Source organism: Manis javanica, chromosome 4, assembly GCF_040802235.1.
Source record: "Manis javanica isolate MJ-LG chromosome 4, MJ_LKY, whole genome shotgun sequence".
Lineage (NCBI taxonomy): Eukaryota > Metazoa > Chordata > Mammalia > Pholidota > Manidae > Manis > Manis javanica.
Window position 1 is genome coordinate 29,390,435 of NC_133159.1, and position 27,237 is coordinate 29,417,671.

Below are 27,237 nucleotides of genomic sequence, written 5' to 3' on the forward strand. Positions count from 1 at the left end.
CTATATATTTGCATGCAAAATTATTTTGTGCCTAAGAGTTCCTGAAATTCTATTTCATTGCAAAGTATGCATTCTGTCACCAAAATCCAAGCTTTCTAGATCTTACCAGCACATGGAAACAAATGGCACCACAATTTCCCTAGCTGTTGCTCCCATCCAATCATGTAGGATCCACGGACTTCCTCTAAGTCTCTCCCGTCATGTTTTGGGGCACTCAGGTGGCAGTGGTTCGTATTCACTCACTCACAAGTTCCTGCCCATGCATGTGCCCTCTGCACTACCAGACATCCACTTAGGAGCTCCCTATCTTCTAGTATCATGATTTCTCATCAGAATCCTATTGAAGACTAACATCATCTACCTGGTGCCACTTTCCTTCTCATAAGTTCACGAATGATATTGGTCTATGGTGTACTCTTCTTCTAATGTCTGTGCCTGTTTTAGGTATCAAGATAATGCGGGCGTCATAAGATGAGTTGGGAGGTGTCCTTCCTGTCTCTGTTTTTTTAGTTTGTGAACGATTGTGTTTGGTAGAATTCATCATTGAAGCCATCCAGGCCTGAGGTTTTCTTTGTGGGAAAATTTCGGAATTATGAATTCTATTTCTTATGTAAATATATAGGACAATGCAGAATTTCTATTTGTTCATCAGTCAGCTTTAATTTATGTCTTTCAAGGAATGTGCTCATTTCCTCTATGTTATTGAATTTATTGGTATAATATTGTTGAAATCCCTTCATCTCTTTTAATGTCTGTAGATCTTTAGGGATATCCTCCTCCTTTCAAGATATTGATAATTTGTGTCTTTTTTCTTTTATCCTTGATTAGTCTAGCTAGAAGTTTATCAATTTTGTTGACCTTTTGAAATAACCAGCTTTGGTTTCACTAACTTTCTCTAATGTTTATTTCTGTTTTATTGATTTCCACTCTTTAGTGTCCTTACTTCTGCTCATCTTAGGTTTAATTTACTTTTCTTTTTCTAGTTTCTTAAGTTGAAATCAGATAATTGAGATGAGATCCTTCTTCCTTTCTAATGTAAGCATGTAGAGCTATAAATATCTCTCCAGGCACTGCTTTGGCTGCATCCCACGAATTTCTACATGTCATGTTTTCATGTTCATTCAGTTCAAATTATTTTCTAATTTTTCTTATGATTTCTTCTTTGACCCATGGATTATTTAGTGGTGTGTTGTGTTGTTTAATTTCCAAATATTTGGGGAGTTTCCAGATACCTTTTTGCTATTGGTTTCTATCTAACTGAATTGTGTTTTGTTTAGAAAATATACTCTTTATGTTGAATCTTTTAAATGTCTATGAACATATCAATATTGAGACATTTTTTATAGACCAATTTATGGTCTATATAGTTCCTGTGAGTTTCTCCTGTTCTTATGAGTATTTTCTGTAAATGTCAAAAAAAACTACCAATATGGCAGATAGTTCTGTTTAGGTTTTCTATATGATCACTTATCTTCTGACTACTTAGTCTGTCAATTAGTGAGAGAGGAATGTTGAAATCTCCAACTAGTGGATGTGTCTATTTCTTTTTTCAGTGTTGTCAGTTTCAGCTTTATATTTTGAAGCTGTGTTATTACACACTTTTAGGATTATTATGTTTTCTTGTTGAACTGACTTTTATCTTTGTGAATATCATAAATAATATTCCTTCTGAAATCTACTTTGTCTGATATTAATATAGCTACCTTTCTTTTCATTAGTGTTTGCATTGTATATCTCTTTGCATCCTTTCAGTTTTCATGTATTTTATTTATATTTAAAGTGGATTTCCTATGGGCATCATATAGTTGGATCTTGCTTTTTAAAAAAATCCGGTATGATAACCTCTGCCTTTTATTGGAATCTTTAGACTATTTATACTTTTATGTAATTATTGAGATGCTTGGATTTAAGTCTACCACCTGTTGTTTATTTTCTATTTCCCCACCTATACTTTGTTCTTTTTATCCTCTTCCCCAGCCCTCTTTTGGATTTAGTTTACCTTGCAATAATACTATGCCATGTTATGTGTAATGTAAACTTTATGGCAGTGTATATTCATTTCATTATGCTTCTGTATATAACTTCCACAATACATGGTATTATTTACCCCTTAAACAGACAATTACATTTTAAAGAAATCTAAAAGTGACAGAAAAAGTATTTTATGTTTACTCATGTATTTACTCTTTCAAGCACGCTTAATTCTTTTGTGTAGATCAGTGTTCCCATCTGGTCTCATTTCCCTTTAGCCTAAAGAACTTTCTTTAATATTTATACGGGCAACAAATTCTTTCAGCTTCGATTTACCTAGATAAGCCTTTATTTCACATTTATTTTTGAAAGCTATTTTTACTGGACATAGAATTCTACATTGATAGGTTTGGTTTTTTGGTTAATCAATTAAAGATGTCATTCCATGGCTTTCTGGTTAGTTTGGGAAGAGAATTTTGTGGATATTCTTATATGGGTTGACTTATATATAATGTGTTTTTATACACTGACTACTTTAAAGATTTTTCTCTTTTTTACTCGTCTTCAGCAATTTGATTTAGATGTGCCTTGGTGTGGTTTCCTTTGTGTTTATCTCACTTAAGGCTCATTGAGTTTCTTGGATCTGTGGGTTCATCAAATTTGGAAAGTTTTGACAATTGTTTCTTCAAATATTTTCCTTCAAATATCATCACCGCCCCCCACCATTTTCTGAGACTCTCATTACACGAATGTTAAATTTTGTATTGTCCCAGAGATCATTAAGCCTCTGTTCAATTTTTTTCAGTCTTTTATTCTTTCTATGCTTTTGCTGTATAGTTTCTGATGCTATGTCTTCAAGTTCACTGATGTTTTTTTCTGAAGTGTCTAATCTGTTAATCCCAGTCAGTGAATATTTCATTTTAGACATTGTATTTTTGATCTCTGGAAGTTCCATTTAGTTCTTTTTTTAAAAATCTTTCATTTATCACCTTATTCTATTCTTGCTGTTCTTTAAATCATTTAGCATATTCAGAAACTAATAGCTATTTCAAAATTCTTATCTGGAATTCCATGATCTCTGTCATTTCTAGTTTTGTTTTTAATAGCTGATTTTCTTCTGGTTATAGGTCACGTTATCCTGTTTCTTAGATTATCTAGTAGTTTTTTACTGCATGCTGGAAATTAGGAGTCTTAAGTTGTTGAGTTCTGAATTTAATTGTCTTCCCTTGAGGAAAATTAAGCTTTGGTCTGGCAGGTAGATAAGTTACTTGTAAATCAGCTTGGTACATTCAAGATTGAAGCTTTGTTACGACAGATATACAAAAATAGAATTTATTCTAGGGCTAGTTTAGCCCTATCACTAAGGCAAGTCTTTCTGGGGTCTCTACGGAATATGTGGGATATTTACAGGGCCTTACCATCCTGAAAGGTCAGAACTCTAATTTATCCTAGCCCTGTGTGAGTTCTGGGTACTGTTCAGTTTATAACCCTTTGGTCACACTTGACCCATCTTTGTGTATCTAAGGATTCAGCAACAGATTTAAGGAACTTCCATGCAGAATTCTGGAGTGCTTTTTCTGTGTAGCTCCCTGTTCTCTTGTATTCTGCCTTGAAAATTACAACTACTTCAGCATCCCTCTCTCTGATATCTGTCTCTATAACTCAACAAGATTTGGGTTCCCTTTTATGGAACCGTGATCCAGAAAACACCTCCAGGCAGAAATCTTGAGTAACTATAGAGCTTGCCTTGTTTGTTCTCTTTCTCTAAAGAATCACAGCCGTGAACTGCCATTGTTCAACGTCTGAAAACAGTTATTGCATATTCTTTGCCTGGATTTCTAGCTGTTTACAATGGGAGGGAAATCTGATCCCATTTACTCCATCATAACCATAAGTGGAAGATCTACTACCCCTCTTCCAGGCATCCTGGGACACACCCATGCATTTATTTGTTAAGTACCCCTGCTTTTTGCTATGCACCAATGACAGCATGCTAGAGCCCTTTTAATGTCAAATTGTATTTCTTTCTTATATTACTGTAACAGCTTTAAAATGCCTATTCTCTCTAATCCCAGACTTACTCACTCCATACTGCTACCAGAGTAGTATTTCTAAAACACCGATTAAATTTCATGGTACCAAATGCAAATTGGAAGTGAATGAATACCTCTCCACTTTTGCATTATACTATGTTACAGGGATCTTGAAGACATACTGCTGATTTCTTTCTTTCTTTTTCTTTTCAAAACATATTTTTAGAAAAGTAACTCTGTAAATCTTTAATTACAGTTTCCATGCATTCCATAAGACTTAGATTAGGAAAAAGAAAAAGAAAAAGAAAACAAAGCAAAACAGAGAATGGGATAAAAGGCAAATCTCAATAATAAATAACACACTGTCCTAAGAATTACTTTACCTTCCGGTGACTAAGATTTCCTTCCCAGGTCACACTCATTGAACTTGGTTTCTTTATCCCTGGTGATGAGCCTCCTAAAATCTCAGGCAAAAAGACTTTAGGCACAGAAAGGCCTATCATCTCAAGACATGCCTAGCCATATCTCAACATCTGCTGGGCATACAGCTCAAGTTCTTCCCCAAGGGACCCTTCAGACTCGGTTCACATTGATTTCTAGTATCCCAAAAGAAATACTCAGAGATTTCTGAGTTTAATCAGGCTGAAACTGGGATTTCCTCGACAGGAAACAAGTCTCTTTTTCTTGTTTAATTATTCATTGCTCTGAATTATACTTTGCCTGCTTACTATTGGTTCCTGATTCCCTTTCTCTTTGCCTGATACATTTGCCCATGCCTCTTCAAAAACATCCTTTTTCCTACCTGTGTTTTAGCTGATTGTCTTATAAATAGAATATAGCTGAATTTTATTTATTTAAATCAGAGTCTTTATATTTTAATAGGAGAATTTAACACATCTGTACACATTATTGTAACTATTATTTTGTTTTTCTCTTGTCTTCTTACATTAGCTATCTTGCTTCTTTTTTTTCTTTAAACCTGTGTATTGGTAAATGAATTTGTTTTCATTGTATTTATTTTCTCAAATGTATTAGAAGATAAATGTTGGCTCTAATTCCACTATTCATAACCTGCCCTTTTCCAGAACTAATTCTTAATTTATGTTCTTCTGATTGTCAGAATCAAGTGTGTATTAAGAATCAAGTGTGTATTAGAATCTTTCAAGATCTTTTTATTTAAAATAAATTGTTAAGCATACTTTAACTCTCTTCTTCCAACTTCCCTCTTCATTTTTTTTAACTAGGATTTTAGTAATGGATTATTGCACTATATTATTCTTTTTCACATCACATAAACCTTTTTTTTTTCAAGATAAATATTAGAAATTTGGAGATATACCTAGACTTATAACAATTATTTAGGTGTATCCTCATTGTTCTGGCTTCATTGTTCTCCTCTAGACATTTTATACCATAACTCTTCCATCTTTGAATCCTTAATTTCTTTTGTATCTGCCTTTTCTATGACACATGTTCAGGTACTTCTTGCTTAGCAGTTGCGGCAGAGATTCTTAGTTGCCTACTCAGTCTTTGCTTCTTACTTATTAGCCCTGATTGTTAGGAATAGAATGAACACTGCAGAGCCACACACTTCCCACTCTCTTTTGCAGATGGAATGATCAATGAAATAATAGCAGAAGTTTTAGGTGAGCCTTCTAGAAAAAGTTCGAAGTGGCTGACCTATTTGAAAAATATATTCTTTTTTGTGTTTCTCCCTTTCTTCTTTCTTCTTTCCTGGAATGAAGAAACAATGGCTGCAGTGCTAACATCCATCTTGTGACCATGAGGTGACTTGGAGGATGGAAGCTGCACTACAGAGGATGGAACAGAAAAATTAAAGGAGCCTGGGTCCCTAATGATACTGCTGTGCTCCTGTTGGCCCTGAATTACTGATCATTAAACTTCATGTTATGTGAAAGAAAACAAATCTGTAGCTTGCTTAAGCTACTCTTATGTGGGGCCTTTGTTATTAGCAGCTAAACACAATTCCTAGCTTTACAGCAGATGGCGGAGGAACATTTCAGGTGGAAAAGGCAAGAGTGGAAATGCGGAGGTGTGGAAATACAGCGATCAGGGAATGAACAAAAAACCCAGTGTGGCTGGAATCCTGATATATGGTAAGACAGTTATAGAAGATGTCAAAAACAGGTAGGAAGGTGTGTCTCAAATCTATTGTCTTCTAAGAAGGAGGACAAACATCTAAATCACTTTATCTGGCATTCGAAGCCCCTCTTTATGGTCCCCACGTTTCCAGACTCACCGGCCATTGCTCATGTACCGGGCATTCCAGACATGTGGAGTCACTTGCCATTGCGGGAATTCACGGATGTCTCGCCTTCATGTCTTCGTACTCGCCTTTCCTCTCCCACCTGTCTGAGTAGGCGTGCTTAGCGCTTGAGACGAAGCCCAGGATTGTCTGCCTCCATCCCACCAGGCTGGTTGCACAATTCCTCCTCTGAATTCTGTTACTTTCTATTGGCTTTCTGTTACTACCTCCATAAGAGAGCTTATACTCTGCTCAGGGACTTGCTTATCTGCCTCTATGTTGAGATCACAAGCTTCTAAAGGGGAAGAACTCATGTTTAATGACTCTGCTCACTAGGTAGTGGACTGCCTGTCGCATACTAAATTCTCAATAGATGAATGATTGAGTAAACCAATGGGATGAAAAGTTTTGATGCCAGGTTAAGGAATTCTGACTTCATCCTTCCTGCAAACCACAGGAGGCAGCCAAGTGAAACTGGAGGTGTATGTGTGGTTTTGGAATTCTGCTTCCATAGCCAGTATGAGAAATCACGGGAAAGCCCAGAAGTGGGGAGAGTTGTCAGGAAGCTTAGCTCAGCAGCTCCCAGCAAGGATCCCTGCCCTGTCCTGAAATGGTTAAGGTGGCCAAGGCATACGCCCTTGCAGAGGAGAAATTTCCCTGTCCTTGCCTAAGTGAATGGCTGGGATTAAAGTGACAGCCCACCTTAGTGATGGCGGCATAATTGGTTGTTCAGCTCTGTCCTTGTCAGAGCGCTGACAGTTCTGCAGATGTCCTGCTCCACTCTCCAAAGGTTAGCCTCAGCTGCTGCGGCTGTTCATTAATCATTCCTCCCTGACAGGCCTCGGTGCAGCCCACAGCTGCCACACCAGCCCCCTCGGTTGCCGCCCCACCCAGCCAGGCTGGAGGCAGCCTGAGCTCCCCCGAGGGGCTGGTCTCACATGGGGAGACAGGAGGTCTGTGTCCCCTCCACCCTGCCTGCTACTACTGCTGAGCAAGAAACACCCATAAGGGAATTTCTCTGGGTTCCTCCTTCCCAGAACTAGGGTCTGAATCACCTTACAAGATACCCTGACATTCTTGACTTTATTGGCTCCTCTCCTCCATCCTCACAGAAGCGTCTCCCTGAGATGAGGGCAACTCTAGCCCAACAGTTCCAGAAAGACAAGAAGGCCAATGGATTTGGGCCACTCATGCTGGGAAGATGCAGAGCCTGGCTTAGGGCCTGAATCCTGGGCAGGGTGTGCATTGCATCCAAGCTGTGAATTCCACAAACTACAAAAGATGCCCACGAACCACTACTTATGACCCCAAATAGGAGCTGTGTATTTGTACATAGGCTCTAGCCCAGGAATATTAAGGAAAAGACTAACCTCTGGTCCTTGTGGCAGAATAAGCTGGCAGCAGGCTGGGGAATCTTATTCCCTAAGTTCAAAACAGACTAGCCCATCTCCTAATCCTCCCCCATTCTCTTTTTCTATAAAAGTCAACAAGATGGCCTGAGCCAAAAATGGTGGATGGGGTTCTAGAAAGAGCAGAAAGGTAGAAGGAAGGGTTGGGGGTTCAGGCACGGGGAGAAGAGAGCATGGAAGACAGAACAATGTTGGGACAGAGTAGAGATTGCAGTCTGAGTCAGGAAATGTGGCCAGAGTGGAGGGTGGGGTTGGAGTTGGCACAAGGTGGTAGGGCTGATCAGGAAAATCACTTGCCCATCCCAAGACCAAGAGTGTAAAATGCCTCTCTGGGCATCCACTTTCAGGCTCCAGAATTCTTCAAGACTTCCTCCTCCTCTCCTTTCTCATTCTCCTTTTCCTTTTCCCTGGTTTTCCAGGCTGCAGTTTTGGCACTGTGCCTCATTTCTCCCCCTTCCCTTTGCTGCCTTGTCGGACATCCCGAACGGACCAGAGATGGCTCCCTAGTCGATCAGACCTAGGATTAAGTTCCACCCCAGTTCTGCCCAGCTTTCCTTCAAGAGCAAAAGCGTGTTGCTGAGGCCTGGGTCTCAGCTACAGGCTGTGCACAATGCAGGAGTCATCATTTCCCCCCATTGATTAGCTGTCCACCTGCAACGTTCCCAGAGGAGCAAACAAGGACACTGCGGGATTAGCATTCAGCTGGTCTTATGGACTCCAAACCATAAACACCTGCATTTTCACATCCGAAGACCCTACACAACGTCACTCCAGAGACTATGAGAACTACAAGCCGAGCACCCTCAAGCTCACACCCAGATAAATAAGAGACTTTCCCAAATGCTTCCAATGATAATTACCATCTCCCACAGTAGTTGGCACCCTTTCATAGACATCATTCTGCTTTGTCCTCCCAGGAGCTTCTCAAGGAAAGTGAGTTTAGCTGCATTTTACATTAGAGAAAACCGAGGCTTAGAGAGGTTAAATGACTTACCCAAGATCATGCAGTTTGTACACAGACACCTTAACGCTCAAAGCCAAGTCCTTTGAGCATCTTCAAATCCTGTCTCCTTCCTTGCTTCACACTGCTTTCTGTGGGCTTGCTGTGACTTTAAGCTGAGGCTTGTAAAAAGCCCTGTGGCCTTTTAGGGAGCCACGGTTCTTCCTGCGGGGCTGTCCTGGGCATTGCCAGCTGTTTGGCAGCATTCCTGGCTTCAACTCACTAGATGCCAGTAGCACTTCCTCCTCACTGTGACATCAAAAATGTCTCCAGGGTGGCAATATCGCCTCCAGTTAAGACCTGTTTCTTTTGCCTTTCCATCTGGTGGCACTCTTTAAATGTTGTGCCTGAGACAAGAGGCTATTTTCCAGACATGGGCCAGAGATTCCTCACTACAAAGGAGAAGTCAAGAACACACCAGGTCAGATACCTCTGGAAGAATGAAGAATGAGAAGGCCATATTTTTAGTAGAAACCCAGGAGACATATATTGGGATGAACCAATATATGGTCCAAGCCCTCCTGTCCATCGTATGTTTCTCTAAACCTTCTGCAACTATTCCCTGGCATAAGGTTTGTGTAAGGCACTGTAGAGAAAAAGTCACCCATGGGCCCTTCCCACAGTGCTGTGGAAGGTTCTTGGAATCTCCGCCCAGCCACTAATAGATCAAGTATCTTGAACAGATCTCTGACTTTAGTTTCCTAAAACTAAGGATAATATCATATTATCCTTAAAAATCCTTGCAAAATCACAGTGAGGACATAATGAGCTAATGAACGTGAAAGTGCTTTATATGCTACACAAATATTAGCTCTTACTATGCAGTAATGTTGGACAAGTACAAAATAACAAAAATATCAGGCACTAAATGTTAAAGGATACAATAAAAAAATGGGCAAAAGATTAGAACAAGGAATTCAGAGAAAAAGAAATGTGAATGGCTAACACAGAAAGGTGTTCAAATTCACTAGTATTTAGGGATATGCAAGTTAAAATAATAAAATGCCATTTGTCACGCAGAAGACTGGCAACAATACAAAATATATTTAACATCTAAAAGCTGGTGAGAGTGTGAGGAAACAGGCACCCCCATACTTCACTGAAGTATGATTAAGCATGTCATACCCTTTGACTCAGAAACCACACTTTTTAAATTCTTTCCTGCAGAAACAAAACCACCAGTATAAAAAGATATGTGCGTAAAGATTGCAGAATAGAAAACAGCATGGGTTGAATAAATATGTGGACCATAACAAAGACATTAAGATATATTAAGTATATGTGAATTGGCATTTTTAATATATTAAGTTAAAAAAGGTAATTGTGTATCTCTAGTATGATCCCATTAAAAAATTAGAAGAAAAACCCTATGCATGTGAATAGATGAATGAATGGATGTGTTAGCGTGAACGTCCACTGGAAGGCATTGGAAGATACAGACAAAACAAAACCGGTTACCCGAGGGGATATACAGCCAAGAGCAAAACAGGAAAGGGAGAATAGGGAAAATAATTAACTTTTTCCATTTTTATTTCTGTGTTGTTTGACTAGATGTACTGAGCGTTATTTTGTAATGTGCAAGAAAGTACTAAGGGTCCTAATGAAGAAGCAGGAGAAGGGATATGAGAGGTCAGAGACAGAGATTTCTTCTTCCATAGAGGAGGTGGCTGGGCTGGACTTGAAAGGGTGAGCGAAATTAGGACCTTCTGAAATTGGAGGTGGGGAGAATCAGGATTGAGCCATGGAAGGAGAGCTCCAACCTTTAGGCCACGGTTAAGCTTGTACAAGCACAGGGGAGCAAGGACTACTGTCAGTCCCAGCGGGGCTGGGCTTAATCACAGAAAAATGGATCACTGCCCAACAACCAGCCCCGGGTGTTGCCGAGACGAGGTCAAGGCACTGGTCACCCTGAGCTTGATGGAAGCCACACAGTGAATGGCCAGCTGGTTTCTCCACCCAATGGCCCTTCAGAGGAAGCCTTTTCTGCATCCCCTGCTGATGCTGGAGGAGAGGAGAAAATTGTAAAGCCAGTTGGGAAACCTTCCTACTTTGTCTTTAGTATTAAAGAAATGCAAAGGTGATGAATTAGGCAAATTGGTTGATGTCAAGTTGTATCCATCAGAATGATTCAGAGCCTGGAATGAGTAATAGTAATGGGGAATAGCTGTTACTAAGAGTAACCAAATTAGCATTATCAAAAAAGACAAAGGAAAAGCAGGCAACCAGCAGGCCCCCCAACCCTGAGCCTGCCCCTCAGTCTGCACAACCAGCTTCTGCACAGAAACCCACTCTGGCGGGGCTGCTTCTTGCCTGCAGGATTCCATGTCAGGGTGGGGCTTCAACAAGATCAAAGAGTGTTCACATCCATTTCCTTATTGGATCGCATTCTAAGCAGGTCAGTGGCATTGACTCCATTTCATAGGAGAGCTGTGGGGGCTCCGGGAAGTGGAAAGGTCTGCCCTGTATCATAGTCCACAGCTGGTAAGCACCAAAATCTAGCTTAACTAGATTCTTAACTCAAAACTAAGGAATCTGAGTCCAGGACCCAAGTATCTGTATTTCCCACAGAAACTCCATTTTTTAAAAATTGTCTACTTTTCTCTGCAGCCAGTAGCAGTGAAAAATAGGAACTAGATTGACGCATGGAAAGGGAAAGGGGAGACTGTGCAAGACCCCTGGGGTGGGCCCTCCTTTCAGGCCCTGCCCAAGTTCAGAAGGGCTCTGTAGCCAGATTCCTGGGTACTCAGGACATGCTTAGGAGATTTGACCTGTTTCACGGGACCACACACATACCCAGTTACGGCCGACTGTCCCAGGGCAGCCCCTGAACCATCAAGGGCTGCTGGTCCTCAGAACAACCACAAAAGATGACCCAGGCCAGACTTCCCTTGCACCAGGAACTTGAACAGGAAACAAAAAGGATGCCAGCTGCTAGCAGGACCATGACATGTAGCTGGGTGTGTTCATTTCCTACAGCAGGGCCGTGCTCCCTCTGAGGCTCACCAGAGGAATCCTTCCATGCCTCCTGGCTGCTGGTGGCTGCTGGCAACCCTTGGCATTCCTTGGCTTCTGAGGGCATCGCTCCAGTTTCTGCCTCGGTCCTCACATGGCCATCCTCCTCCCATGTGTTCTCTTTGTGACTCTTCTTATAAGAACACCAATGATTGAATTTGGGGCCCACCCAAATCCAGTGACCTCTTTTTACCTTCACACATCAACACTCTATTTCCCAATATTTCCACATTCATAGAAGTCAGGGATTAGAACTTCCACCTAACTCTTAGCAGGGCACAATTCAACCCTCAACACTGGGCCACCTGGACAGCTGCCTCCAAAGGCCCCAGAGACACCTTTTACTTACAATCCCCTCCAGCTCCAGCCACAGGGAGGCTGAGCAGTCAGCAGCCATCCCTGTGAGAACCCGACTTCTGAGTCCAATATCCCTCTGTATGCCCCCCCCAACCCTCCCCACTGTGTTTGCGAAGGCTGGATGAGTGAATGCTATTCCTTGCAACCAAAAGGAGTCACAAATAAAACTCAGTTTAATGTTTGCGTTTCTCCCATAAATTTGCTCCATTTTATAATGAAAACTCTAAGAGAATGGAGATGCTTCAGAGATGCCTTCTGTTGGAAAGTAGAACATTCCTCCCACGTGCTGGCCCAGCCTAGTCACTACGATAAGTTTTTTTTGCTGACACAGCCACCTCCTGTCACCAGGATAAACTGAATATGCCCGAGACCCTGAGGAAACCTGAACTGGAATCATGGGTGCATTCCTAAGAGGAGGAGGTTAGACCCAGGAGAAAGCGGATCAGGAACTGCATTCTTCTAGCAAGGCATGAGAAGACTCCTGCAGGGGGGCTGGCCTGCCTGAGTCATCACTGGGGGAGAAGGACTGGGGCCTGCTGTCCCACTGGCTGGGGTTTGAATTTCCCTGCAAAGTCATGTTTCATGCAAGTCATACAGCCCCAGGGAGAGAGAGGGCTGGGGTCAAAACAGCAGCTCCACTCTCTCCCCTTCCTTCTACTCCCCATCATCCCCCGAGGCAGAGAGCTCTCAGGGGCCAATTCACACACCCCTCCACGCTGAAAGTTCTCCTAAAGGGCCAAGGGGTGGCGCTGGTGGTAAATATCCTGACCCCGTGGGAGGAGATGGAGGCTGTACTAATTATATAAATTCCCAGCTCAGTGAGTGTCTATTGAGAAGACTGAGGTGGCGTGGGCGATGTCAAAATCACACAGCTTTGAGGCTCACAAAAACCCTCCATCTGTCCTTCCCCAACTTCACGAGGCCCTTCCAGTCATCTGAGCACACCAGAGTCCCCCCAGCCCCCTGGAAAATGCCAAATCCATTGCTGGCCGCAGCCCCGCTCATCCCCTGCGTGAGCTCTGCACTTTGTGGACGAATGTGCACACATCACAGTGCTTACCCCTTCCCAACAGACAATGTTGGAGTACAAACAACAAATGGAGCAATAGGGACATCTGAGAAGCGAGCTGGGGGCTGTCAGGCTCTGCTCCTCCTGTGCAGTTTCAGGGCCCTGCTCATCCTCACTGCTACCCTCAGCATCCCTGCCTCCTTTTCAGGGGACTGATCCTGAGCTCAGGCAGTGGGAACATAAACTATAGCCAGTGGTGGAGCTCAGCATGACCACCACTGTGTGAGGCAGACCTTGACCTTGTTTCCCAGTTTTCAGCTGGGCTCACACTTCACTCCCTGCACGTGAGCTACCTATACAGTCCTGTCCACCACCACAAAACCTCAGGGACTGGGGTCCAGTTTGTTTTTCCTCTCTCCCAGGCTCTGTGGTCCTAGTGAAGCTAAGGTCAGAGGCCACCTGACGACAGACCTCCCTTCTACCTGCAGAGTGGGTCAGGAGGGGTAGGGAGGAGGGGTGGTGGTTACTCCCTCCCAGCCCTTCCCAATCTGTCCTGCTGTAGGGACCCCGTGTATGCCCTTCCATACCCCAAGACAAAACATTGCATAATATATGGCAGCCCAGAGGTGTGTCCCTGCTGCCCATTTTGGACCTTTTCATCAAAGGAGCCCAGCAACTGAACATTCAATAGCTGGTTGTCAGAACATTTCTTCCCAGAGTGGGAATAAACAGAAAACCCCGTGCTGTTTTCTGGACCTAGAAAGGCCTTAAAATCAGTCCAATGTGACACTTTACAAGTGAGAAAACTGAAGCCCCCAACTCTGGACTGGGCAGGGAGGTAAGATCAGAGGCAGAAACATGTTCATCAGCTGCATATGCTGAGAGCTTGTCTAGACTAAGCACTAGAGATATAGCCTCTGCTCTTGGGGAGCACAGTGTCTGGATGAGGACAGACCAAATGCAACGCAAAAATGCGATTCAGTAGACGAAGAGCCAGGATGGTGGACAGCACGTAATGGACTGCGGAGTGAGAACAGAGGCCTCTAGCTCTCCGGGGAGCCCAGGAAGGTTGACTGGGGGGTCAAGGAAATGTGGTTTGTATCTTTGAGACTATATTTGCCCAGCTTGAGGTGTGAATCCAGTGTATCTCACCTTTGCATTTTCAATACTAAACCAAACTAAATATGGTAACAGATTGAACCAGAGAATTAGTTATGAAGCTGCATATTGAAGAGTCTGAAACTGATGGCATATAAATAGGAAATGACTTTCTTTTTCTCAAACAACTGCCTTTAAACTGGCTCTTTCTGATTTCCCTTCCCTGCCCCCTGATGCCATATCAGGCAGAACTCTGTGCTATCATCTCCCTTCACAGTTATGAAAACATTCTCTGGTAATTAAGACTTATTTTCAAGTTTTAAAAAGGCCAAAGCTATCCAAATCAAAACCTCCCCAGTTGAAACTTCAATTTTGTATGTAACTCAAAGTCACTTCCCTTCACACAACTTAGGACTCCTGGGTCTGAGAAAGGGGTGTGGCCTGCTGGCCCTGGAGAAGGGGGTGTCTGCTGATCTTAGAGAAGGGAGTATGGTCTATTCTTTCACTCTTGCTCTTTCCCTACTTGCCTCATCTCTCTGCTGCTCTTCTAGAATCAGAGCAGGAAGAGTGGGGATTAGAAAGAAAGAGCAGAAGTCATACCTGTAACAGGTCTTATATTTCTCTCTTGGTCTGTGCTGTTGGCACTGATACCCTTGATGGGGTTCAAGTACTGGCTTTCTCCTTGGGAGGTACCTTCTGGACTCTCCATCCTAAACAGTTTCCTGACATGAGCATTGTGACCTCTGGCCGACCCCTTGTCATCCTCCTACACCAGGACCTCTACTGATGGAGCCCCCTTGCCTGGAAGGCAGAGAGTCTTCACCCCCTGAAACTACCTAAGCCCAGCTATCCACCAGAGCAGCCACTTCCCTCATGAGATGCCCGAGTGGCCTTCCTACATTCAAAATGATGCGCTGGCTGACCATCCTTTGTCCTATCTTGGGCCTCAACAAAAGACTCCAGGTACCACTTGCCTTCAAAATTCTCCCAGCACCAGTTTCTACACTCACGTACATTCCAGGGCTGCGCGCCAAGCCCTCCCAGAGCTCTCCCACTGTGCTCCTCTCCCGGGCATCACCGGGTAGGCTGGGAAGTTTCTGCAGCTTGGCAGTTATCCGACTGGAGAGTGAGATGCCTGTTTGCACTTTTGCTGGCACCTCGGGCTCTGAGTAACTCTCTTGGAATTGCTGTCACTTGGCTTTGGGTAGGGGGAACACCCTCTCCCGTTCTCTTCACCAGGGGGCAGAGAAGGAAATGCCACAGCTTTCCTTCCTAAGCCAACAGCTCAGTGCTTCTCCAAATTCCCTTCCTCAAGGAGCTCTAGTTCTTCTGCTTATACGGGAAGAGAGGACGACAAGGCAAAGACTGGGGTCCAGTTCAGCCCTCTTTCTGGAAGCTTCAGACAGGGCATCTGGCAGCTAAGGTTTCCATCCTTGGTGCTTTTCCCAGCATTTCAAGACATCCGGAAGGAAAATTCAGCACCTTGTTTCACTTACATTGCTGCTTTCATAGCGATAACTGGTTTAGTCCTTAGACTTTAAAATCATCTAACCCTTTCCTTCATGTTGCAAATGCGAGCTTAGGGTCCCAAAAGGGGGAACACTTGGCCAAACACAGGTCAGGGCAGATCTGGGACTTCCCCCAGAGGCCCTGATGGGGGACCCGTGCTCCGCCCCATCTTCTTCATGGGCTCGTCTTCACCAAATCAGGGAATCATCTCCCCGTGGAAAGGGTGTCCAATACGATCCTCTGTTTACTGAAAGTCAAGACTTCTGGAAAATCCCAAGGCCTAGAGCTGTGCTGCCGACTGAGTGTTGTGGACAGAGAGTGGATCTCCGGCTCTAGGAAAGGAAGCCAAAAGCTAATGCCAGGCAGGTCAAGAGCTCTGGAGGGGAAATGTGACAGTAATCAAAGAGGAAGCTGGCCTTCCTGTCCTGGGTCATGACCACTCCCTACAGTCTCTGTCGAGGTCACTTCAAGTGGAAGATTGTAGCCGGCCAGACACTGGAGGCACACGCCTCGTGAAGTGTTCAGGACAGCTTTATTTAATTCCCTGTCCATATGGAAATGCCCTCCACTGAATGGTTTGGAAGCCACAATTGCATTAGCCGTCTGGAGCTCCCATAAGCTCAATCAAGCCATAATCAAGGATCTTCGGTGATTGTCCATTATCTGCCTCTCAGCCAGAGAGGCACGTTCTTGGGGGAAAGTGATCAGAGAGCCTCGTTCTTAGCACTAATTACATGCTAGCTTGCATCTGTGTCCCTCCCGCGGCTGTCAGGAGCCTTTGTGGATGGCCCCGGGACATCTCACCCACTTGGGCGCAGGTGACCCTGAGCAGTCTCGGGGCCCAGAATAGAGTCTACACAGCTTGGTCTGAATATGACTTCCCAGGCAGCCCAGGGCTGGCTGGTTTAGGCTGTGTGTTTTGCACTGAAAGTGCCCTGGGTGCTCAGGAAGAGGCCACTGCTGGGTCAGCAGACAGCTTGCAGCAGGAGCCAGAGAACATCTGGAGATGCAGCAAAACAGCCAGATGGGCACCTCGTGAGAACAGCAAGGAAGGAGATGAGGCAAGCGCCGGAGGCACTAGCCAGCCACCACCAAACAAAAGGCCATCCTCTGGGATGGGAGCAAGACAAGTGGAGAAGAAACCCTGCCAGCATCCAGCGTCAGCTGACTTCTAGCAACGTTTTCTCTCTCTCCTTACATCTTGTGTCCTCCGCTCCACCCAGACGGCTTCCTCTGGTCCTGCACATTCCCACCTCTGTGCCAGGTGGCTCACTCCCCATCAACACTGCATGTCCGAACTTTGTTTGACCCTTATTTCCAGGGCAAGCTTCTAATGCCACAGCTGCTACAAAGCCTTTCATGTTCACCCAGGCATGATGTGGCCTCTCCCTCCACTTAACTGCCACAGTACTCAATCTGCTCTGCAGCCATGTGCCCAGCGGACTGAGAATTCCTGGAGACCAGAGCTGTCTCCAGTTTTATTTTTCCTTTAAGAAATGTGAAAAAATCATGCAAAAGGACAGGCATTAGTAAGACCACCACTTGTGTACACCTCACCAGAACAAATGATTGTTAAATTGTTGTTATATTTGCTTCACTTTTTTTTTAAAAGACAGATAACATTATATATAAGGTTAACATCAACTTGGTATAGCTATCATGAGAACATAAAGCTGATAAGTGGCTCAGGAGCCAGATTCTCTGGGTTCAAATCCCAGTTCTGCCACTTATTAGCCAGGTGATTATGAACAAGTTGTTTAACCCTTCTGAGCCTCAGTTTCCACATCATGAAAATTCAGTAAGTTAATAGATATAAAGGTCTCGGAACAGTGCCTGCCTGGCAATAGGAAATGCTCAATAAATGCTAGTTGTTATTTGTCTTTCATCCCTGGACCTATTTCTCACTTCTCCTCCCTTACCCCCACCGCAGGGTCAACCATATCATGAACTGAGTATAAGTGCTGTCCGTCTCTGCTTTGTTCTTTACTTCCATATGCATACATCCGTGAAGAATAAGTAGCATCTTTTCTCTGTGCTCTTTAATTTATGTAAGTAGTGCACTGGTTAGTATCCTTTGAGCTGCAAATACAGAAAGCCCAACTCTAACTGACAAAGTTTAAGGACCATTTACTAGGTCCCATAACCTACAAGTTTAGTGGCAAGTAGATTTCAAGGTTGATTTGATTTGTCAGCTCAGCGTCCTCAAGGACCACATGCCTCCTTGTTCTCCTGGCCAGCTAGGGAGAGAGGGCGTCAGTCAGGAAGTGCTCAAGGAGAGACAGGATGCTTCTTGTCCAGAAGTCTGACAAACTTCTCACTTCTCACGGCCTATGGTGGTTCGCAACCATCCCTGAACCAGATGTTACGGCTGTGGGTGGGATGGTACTGGCCTGGGACCATCCCCCACTAAGAGGAGGGTAGAGACAGCTTCTTCTAAAGCACACAGGCTGCATATGGTGCTGTGGATACCTGCACAAAATTGTATCAAGAGAAAGGAATAGATGCTTGGGAGGCAATGAGGACCTCTACAAACGGCCTCTGCCACTTATTAGCCAAGGCTTTTCTCACTCAATGTTTTGTTTTTGGAATTATGCATTTGGTACACAGAGATCTAGTTCATTCCTTTTAAGTGAGGAATACTGTTCTATCATATGATTAAGTTACATTTACTTGGCCATTTTCCCATTGATGGGGGAGTTTTCACTTTTTCCATGGCAAACAAGGCCGCCACCATGAGCATCTATGCAGTACCTTCTTAGGGACCATTTCAATCATCTTGGACCATCTTTGCCTCTGGCTCCTTCTCTAGTGGCCCTACCCGTGGGAGAGCTTGACAAGTACCTCTGGAATGAATGAATGAAATGCTCCTCCCTGCCTCTCCCCCGCACCCCCCCATCTCCCAGCTGTCAGCTTTCAAAATATTCATTACAAGATGCTGGTCATGGAACTCTATGATTCTAGAACTCAAAGGAGGCTTTTAATTTCCCAGAAGAGCAAAGGACGGCCCAGAGAGGAAAATGGTTGGCCTGGACACACCTCATGCTGTTTGGGGCAGAACCTGGCCTTGAACCAGGATCACTGACTCCAGACAGGGCTCTTCATTCCGCTCCATTGTATGCCCTATTGCTCTGGGCTGCTCAGTAACTCCTTTATTCAAATTCAAAAGAACTCACAGGAGTTCTTTCACTGTTATGATCTGTTCCACAAATCCACCTGTGAGTTACCTGCAGCCTTGCATGCGTTTCTCTGCTGATGAGTGTGTGAGCTCCCATGGGCCAGGCTCAGGTCTGATCATCTCTTTTGGCCAAGAACAAGGTGGAGTCCAAATATGCCTCAGGCTTTCCTCTACATGGCTCCTCCAAAAGGACAATGGCCCAGAGAACCCCTGGCAGGAGGAGCCACCCAACGTCTTTTAGGCCAATTCCTTACACAGGTATCACTGCATATACTTTCCAGCTCCTTCTCAGCCTCTCTGATGATAAGGCTCTCTCAGCCTCCATCAGTAGCTGCTATGTTTTCAGACAGCTCTGTTTGAAAGCCCCACCTGCCTCTAACACCTACCCAGTGCTATCACCGTGCTTTCTGGAGCCACTGAGATCAAAGCCAAAGCTGTTTTCTATGTGCCAGTCTTTCAAACACCTGAGGGAGCCGGAGTCGGCTCCTCCTCAGGGGGAAAAATCCCCAGTTTCCAAATCCAGCCCATATAGAATGGTTTCTACACACACACACACAGGCACAAACGCACACCCTGGCTGCCTCCCATACGCACTTTGGTTTGTCTGTGTTCCTGACTGAATGCAGGCATCAGGACAAGACCCTCTCCCATGGCCTGAGTGGCTTGTACTCATCCATGGATATGGGCCTGAGAATCATTTCCACTGGGGAATCACCCTTGAACTCCCACATCTGGGCTAAGTGCTCTTGTAGGTGCCCTCCCCACATCCTACCGTTCTCTCTCCCAGCAGTCACTGCCCCGGACGGCGCAGCCTGCACTCCTGCATGGGCAGCACGAGGCTGAGAGCTCCACCAGGGCAACCATAGTATCTACTTTGTCCACTGCTTTATCCCCAGAATCCAGCACAGTGCCTGGCAACCTGGAGATACTCAATGTATATTTATTAAATTAATGAGTGAGATCACTTTAACAATGGAAGAGAGAGTGAAAGAATGAAAAAATAATTAAAGAAATCATTTTTAAAGGCAGATGGGGAAACAGAATAAAAAGGGAAGAGAAAAACTATGAACTGATTTGTGAAAAAAGAAAGGAATCATCTCTTCCCTGCCTCGGACTTCTCATGCCCATCCATGACGCCTGAAATGCCCTTGGCTTCAAAGCATTCCACGGTCTCTCGCGCTGTCAGCTGTTCCCGAACTTTCACACACTTGCTCCCGGAGGCTTTTCACTGAACAGCTGGTCTCTCTATTTGTTGTTGGGGAAGTTGAAGCAAGAGCAGGACGAAGAGAGGGTGGGAGGTGTGGTGGTCTGCCACGCATACAGGAGGCCACGAGCTAACAGGGAGTGTTGACCTGGGCACTGATTTTCCTTGAAGATTTGGATGGCGAGGAGAAGGAACAGTATAAAACCTCTTTTAACATTCAAGTAAAATTGGGGGTATTCTAGAGAGCAGAATGCAAAATCTGAATGCCTTTTAGAGATAAAATGTAAGCCCACAAGGAAATTTCACAGTACAAGATGAAAACACAATTCATTGATTCATTCCATGTTTCATGGAAATTCCTCTATACCAGGCACTGGGGCTACAACAGTGAACAAAACAAATGAAAAATCATTGCCTTAATGGGTCTTATATTTTAGTAACAGGAGATATACAACTAACAAAACAAGAAAGATATATGGTATATTAGATGGAGGTAAGCAGTATGAAGAAACATACACCAGGGAAGGAAAGGGCATTGGGATGTTGGCAGGAACATGCGAATGAATATGAATGGGAAAGACCTGCAGGGAGAAAAGTGCAGAGATGCTGGGAGTGGGCTGCAAGGGAGGAGCAGGTTTGGGTAGGAGTGAAGAAGAGGTCAGCTTAAACCTGTTAAGTTTGAGGGGCCTGGGGAAAATCCAGGTGGGATACAGAAAAAGTGGAAAAAATATGGAGCTCAGGAAGCAAGTCTAGGTTGAGTCCGAGGTAGAAATGTGTAGTTGTCAGCAGAGAGGAGATAGTTAAACCACGAAAGTGGGTGAGCCTTCTAAAAAAAATCCAAGGCTTGAGATAAAAACTGGCAATGCATGGACTAGGTCTGGAACATCCCGTATGTTTTATTTGGTCTAATAACTAGCTGGAATATAGGGGTTAAGAGCTTGCGTTCTGAAGTCAGACTACCTGGATTCTATATCCTGCTCAACATTTGGTAACTAGGTGACTTTGAGCAAGTTACTTAACTCCTCTGTGCCTCGATTTATCTATCTGTATAATAGTACATGCCATACAGTTCTTGTAAGGATTTGATTAGCAAATTCCTGTAAAGTGATGAGAAAAGTGCCTTAATCTACAAATGTGAGTTGCTACTGTAACAATTATGATTATAACTGTGATCATTAGGTATTTACATTGGAGCAAATGCTTTCCAGCTCACCCTGTCCCTGCAGGATCATTTCATTATTTAGATGACTTGCCTGGTCCTTGTCAGTGTCTGAGTTTGTGACCAAAAAGAGGACAAAGAAACAGAAATTGGGGATTGACTATCATTATGGGGCCAAAGTCAGAAGGCTATTTTTGACATCTAGACCTTCAATCTATTTAGAAATGTATTGGTATATGGTGTGAGGCAGGGGTCCGACTTAATGTTTTTCCCAAAAAGCAAGTTGGTTATCATAACATCACATACTGAATTATTCATGTTTCTCCACTGTTTTAAATGTCACTTTTGTAACATGTGCATATTTTTCATATACTTAAGCCCTGAGCTAGATTTTCTTTTTCAGTTCCATTGATCTATTTATGGACTCCTGCAACAGTAATACAACTCCATGATGAAAGGGATGTTATTCTATATCATCACTGTATTCACAGTGTTAGAACAGTGCCTACACGTAATAGGTATTCAAGTATTCATTGAAATGGTGAATAAATAAATGCATAACTTATTGTACCCTTGTAGTTTAAAAAAATATCTGGTTAGGAAATGCCCCCTTTTTTGCTCTACTTCTACAAAACACTCAGGGATAGACTCATGCATTTATTCCCCACAAAGGAACCCAGAATGAGGAAGAGGAATCTGAAGGAGACAAGTCTGGAGGGGTAGCAGGGGATACGTTATGAAGGGTCTTGTATCCAAGCCAGAGATCAGGTTCCATTCTGTAAGCCATGGAAGGGCTGTGAGCCATGGAATGGGTGAATTTGAGGAGGCAAGGCTGGAATCTAGACTGGGAAGTAGTTGCTAAGAAGAGGAAATAGACATGAGAGCTACTTATCAGGTAGAATAAATAGACTATGAACCTAATCTGATGGGTGGTGGAGGGAAGTTGATGAGGATGACCTCCAGTTACCTGGCTTGAGTGACTAGGGGAAGAGTGGTACTTTTTATGAGTTAGGGACTATACAGATTGGGTTGAGGGACATGCATAATTCGGCTGTGGACTTGGTAAGTTTGAGACACCCATGGGTCCTGTTTAGAGTGCAGCTGAATCTAGAATGCAGACAAGAGATCAGAGACAAAGGTTTTCAGGTCATTAGAAGTTGACACCCTAGGTGAGGTGAGGTGGCCAGGACAATGTGTTGTCCAAAGATAAACTGTATGGAGACCATTTAAAAAATGTTGAGTGCTTACTAGGAACAGGACATTGAGCTAAGTGTTTTATATTCAGCATCCCATTTAATTTCCACAGCAACTATTGTTACCCCTATTTTAGTGATGAAGAAACTGAAGCCAAGTTTAAACAACTTTCCTAGAGTTACACAGCTAATAAGAGGCAGGTCTGTTTCAACACAATGTTCTTGCTTTTAACCACTAGTCTTTTACTAAAGGCAGTAACCCCGAAGAATTACTCTCACCCCCACCCCGGCATCCAGCTGCTACGGGACTTCATTCGCAGCAGTGGATTTGTTTCCTAGGTTCAGAAATGAACGCCCAGCCCTGAGGCAGGAGTGGACAGTTTGTCTGGGTTGGGGGTGGTGGAGCAGGGGAGGGCTACTCTGCATCCCTTCCTTTTTTAAACTCGAAGTCCCCACATCTCTCCCAAGTTCCTGTAGGATTCAAACCAAGGCACAGAGCTCTGGAAAGGAAGGGACTTGCTTAGCAGTTAGTTCTTTGCCTCATCATCCTTAAGCAGGTTGGGCCTCTGTGGGCTCTGCAGGCACAAGAGCTGGTGAGAAAAGGAGACCCCCTGGAGCGTCACCCGTCTGCCCCAGTGACTCACAGCTGCCTGCATCACAAATGTTAGAAAATCACCCCTGAGCATCCAACCCACTCTCCCTTACATTATATTTAATAGATGCAAATGCATGATTAATATTTTCCGCCACTGATTCTGATTTCATTCTGTTAGTGATTATACTGATGGCAACAGTTGAGGGGATTAAAAATCCTGTTTAATTCACGTTAGGTTTTTTTTTTAAGTTTGCTGATAAATTTTAAATGTCAAGTGCTTTGGCGTCTCCCACAAGGTGCAGAGGCCAAATGAAGAGGCCAACAGTAATAGCAGGGAGCTTGGAAACAGTTCAGAGGACGTAGGAGCTCCACGGGATGACCCATATTCCACAGTCCGTGGGAACTGGGCACAGAGCTGGACTCGGGGTGAGTGCTCAGCTACCCGTGGCTCCCAAAGTCCCCATATTAATGGTATCTTTTTCCACTTGATGATTCACAATAATGAAGGCACAAGACAGACCTCGCAATTTAATGAAACTCCTTAGGGAACCCTTCTGGAAGGCAAATACCCATCCCTTGGTTCATCTCTTTATAACTTTAGTGTGTTTTTTAAAAACTGAGCAAAGCAGTGCAGACAGGTAAAACCCATAATTCTCTCATTTCTGCACCCCTTCCTTCCCAGCCGGAAGTCTATCAGTCTATTCCTCAACACATGATTCAAGTTCTATGAGAAGAACTCAGATCCTGCATTCCAATTCCCTTATTATGGAGGGTCAATGTAGCAACTGAATACCCGAGAAATGAGTTTAATTTGTTTTCTTGCTTTTTTTTTAGCTTGCCCACAAATCCAGAGCACTGCTCCTCATTTACGTCACTGAAGACCACAATCAGCCCTGGAGAAAAGAGGACTTAGGCGGAACCCATGTTCAAGAATTCAGACCTGGTGGGGTCAGGATCTGGAAAGGCTGGATCTGAATTGGTGAAATCTCATCTCAAAGTGCCCCCTGCCTCCCACTGTTGTCCTCCCCCTTCAGCCCTGAGATGTCCCTGCTTGTTTCCCAAGGTTTCTCCTGCCCCTTCTGTGTGTCTGCAGCTTGTGAGGCCATGGGCAGCCAGTCATGCATGACATGCCAGTTGAGGGAGTGAAATTGTTCCAACGATTGCCACTAACAAAGCTCTGGGGCTAAAATCCCCGTAATCAGGTCTTGACCCCTCCTCACTATCAAGAACCTCCCACTCTCCTAACACCAGAGGCCCTTTGTAGGTGGTTCTTCCACCGGCACCAGCCCCAATTTCGTTATATTTAGTATGACGATCAATTGCAAATAATGTCCAGCCTCTCCTATTTGTTTAGAGACCCTCTAGGCAAAAGAGTGTGCTTGCTCCTCCCCATCCTGTTTTCTATACAGCACCCCACCCATCACCACTTTCGCTATTTGGGATTTCTTTCAGTGTACAACACAATCACCTGTATAGATTCTACAAACAGACTTCACCCCAGACCTCTGAGCTAGACTCTCTCCTGGTGAGACAGCACTATGTTTATAGACAGCACTATGTTTACAGACAGCTCCCCAAGTGATTCTGATGTGACCTCCAGGTTAACAACCTCTGCCCTCGGGCACCCTGGGCTCAGAAAGGGAAAGAAGAGGGAGGCAAAGAGGAAAAAGATATATAAAGTAACTAGATTGGAATTACTCTTAATCTTTACACACCCCCAGCTTTATTTCATGTACCTGTCCTTGATCAGGTACAAAGTCTCCTCCTATCTTGCCCTTCAACCATTCATTCTCTACAAAACTCTAAGAATATCTTTTGAAGACACAAATCAGAGCCTTGTCATTGCTCTGCTTAAACCCACCATTGGTTCCTTCTCATATTTCCAGTATCAGCTCAAATGCCACCTTCTCAGATAGACCCTCCCTGACCTACTCGTCTAAAATAACAAGCCCACCCACAGTCACGTGACCCTGTTTTACGCCTCCATAACACTTCTTACTATCTGAAATTATCTTATTCACTGAGCTCTCATTTGTAACTGCCTCCCATCCACTAAGGCTTCATGTCTATTGTTACATTCTGTTTGGTGCCTTGCACAATGCCTGGCACACAGTTGGGGCTTGATAAAATGTTTGTTGGACGAATAACTTACACAGTTCGTACTGACTACTTTGCAGTTCGTACTGATCTACTTTGCAATGATTCATCCGATCATACTTTCAGGAACTTGTAACAAAAAGTGGGTATTTTTCATATTTAAATTGCAAAGGAAAAGAATTGTAGTTTTGCTAATTCAAGTATATAGTTTGTTAACCAATATCTCTAAGTAGTTCTAACAATGTTCCTTTACTTAGTAGACAAACTTATCCATAATTAGCACATCAATTATATGCAAATTCAACTGCCTTGATATCCTTGGATATGTTTTCTCCCCTTAAGGAGTTGAAACATCCTGCCCCCATCATGTAATTTTGTTTATAGGACTATTTTGTTTAGCAGTCTCTTAATTCATAAACAGTGTAAAAATAGATCGGTCTTGCACCACCTGAATTATCATACATCCCAAATAATTGAAAACCCAGTTTTTTAATGGTGGAATCATCCTTCTGAAAATATGGCAAGGGCAGGATATATTAGCCACAAGTCCAAATGGCACTTGGGAAACATAAAACAGTTTGAGGCCATCATTTTATTCTTGAAAACTTCCAGCACCTTTTTTAGATATTGGTGAAAGCATTGAGAATGACTTCTTAAAGGATGATATTTTAAACAGGCAATCACCAGGAAGGAGGTAACCTGACCTTGAAGTTAAAGATCAGCTCTCACCAACTAGAACAAGCTTCCCTGCTCTTGAGGACCAGGGATTAAATAAAGATAACCCTTAGAGCTTGCAGACTTTCAGATATAGAGGAGTAAGTAGTTGGCAAATGGAAGAATGTGATTTCCCAAAGAGTGTCCAAATCATGGGTGGGGGGGGGTGAGCATCATAATATAACTGTATGTTGAAGAGTTATTTGTATATCCATGTTCATAGCAACATTATTCACAATAGCCACGAGGTGGAAGCAACCCAGATGTCCATCAGCAAATGAATGGATAAACAAAAGGTGGTATATATACAATGAAATATTATTGAACTTTAAAAAGGAAGAAAATTCTGGCATGTGCTATAACATGGCTAAACCTTGAGGACATTATCCTAAGTGAAATAAGCCAGTCACAAAAGTACTGTGATTCCACTTATATAAGTTGTGTGTATGTGTGATTCCACTTACATGAGGTATCTAAAGTTGTCAAATTCATAGAAACACAAAGTAGAATGGTAGTTGCCAGGGGCTGAGGAAATGGAGAAATGGGAGCTATTTTTTAAAGGATATGGAGTTTCAGTTTTGCAAGATAAAAAAAAAGGATCTGGAGATCCATTGCACAACACTGTGAATGGTATTACATGATATGATTTTGTATTGTTTTTTTTGCCACAATTAAAACTAAAAATAATCATCTGTAAGGAATAATGTTAAATGGAAGGAAAACCAAGTGTAATCAAAATTCCATAGGATGGTAATACTGTACACTATTATAAAATTGCTTAGAATTTCAACCTCCAGAAGAAATATTTGCATATTTGATTCCTACCAATATTTTACTTATGACACCTTTTCTCAACCTAACAGTTTGGTCACGTAAGTGACAGAGATTGTTCCATTAGAGGTCCCAAAAGCCTATTGGTTAAGCCTAGAGACATTGTATTCATATTTATTCTTTAGTTTCCAAGAAAATTCTTAATTTTAAAAAGCCCACTATTTTTAAAAAATAAAAATAAAATGTAATAGTACTAAACCTGTGAAAAGAAAATCCTGCCCATCATCTCTGCCCCTTCGAAGCAACTATTCCCCATTGACACATTTACCCTTCTGGTCCTCGTCCAAATGTGCACATATTTTGTACCACTGTAGTTACCATGTACATACCATTTTTCATGTGTTTCTTTTTTTATTTACCTTATGCTGTAGACATTCTCCCAAGTTTTGCATTTTTGTAAAAATTATCATTTTTAATTGCTGTATAATATTCCATTGCTTTGATGACCATATGAGCTTAGCTGTTACCCTATTTTTTAGCAGTTGTTTCTGTTCTGCTAATACAGATGAAACAGCTTTGGATATTTGAGACACTCTTGATGTACTCAGTGTTTTAAATGATTTCTATTAGAGACACACATTCCTATACATGTAGAGCTAGAAGGG

At 43.3% G+C, this 27,237-nt stretch overlaps 1 long non-coding RNA gene across 2 annotated transcripts in view; it reads right to left on the reverse strand.

Annotated features, from left to right (window-relative positions):
• Nucleotides 1-27,237, reverse strand: part of LOC108409306 (uncharacterized) — a 370,244-nt gene that overhangs the window by 105,852 nt on the left and 237,155 nt on the right. The gene's annotated exons all lie outside the window — the stretch shown is intronic.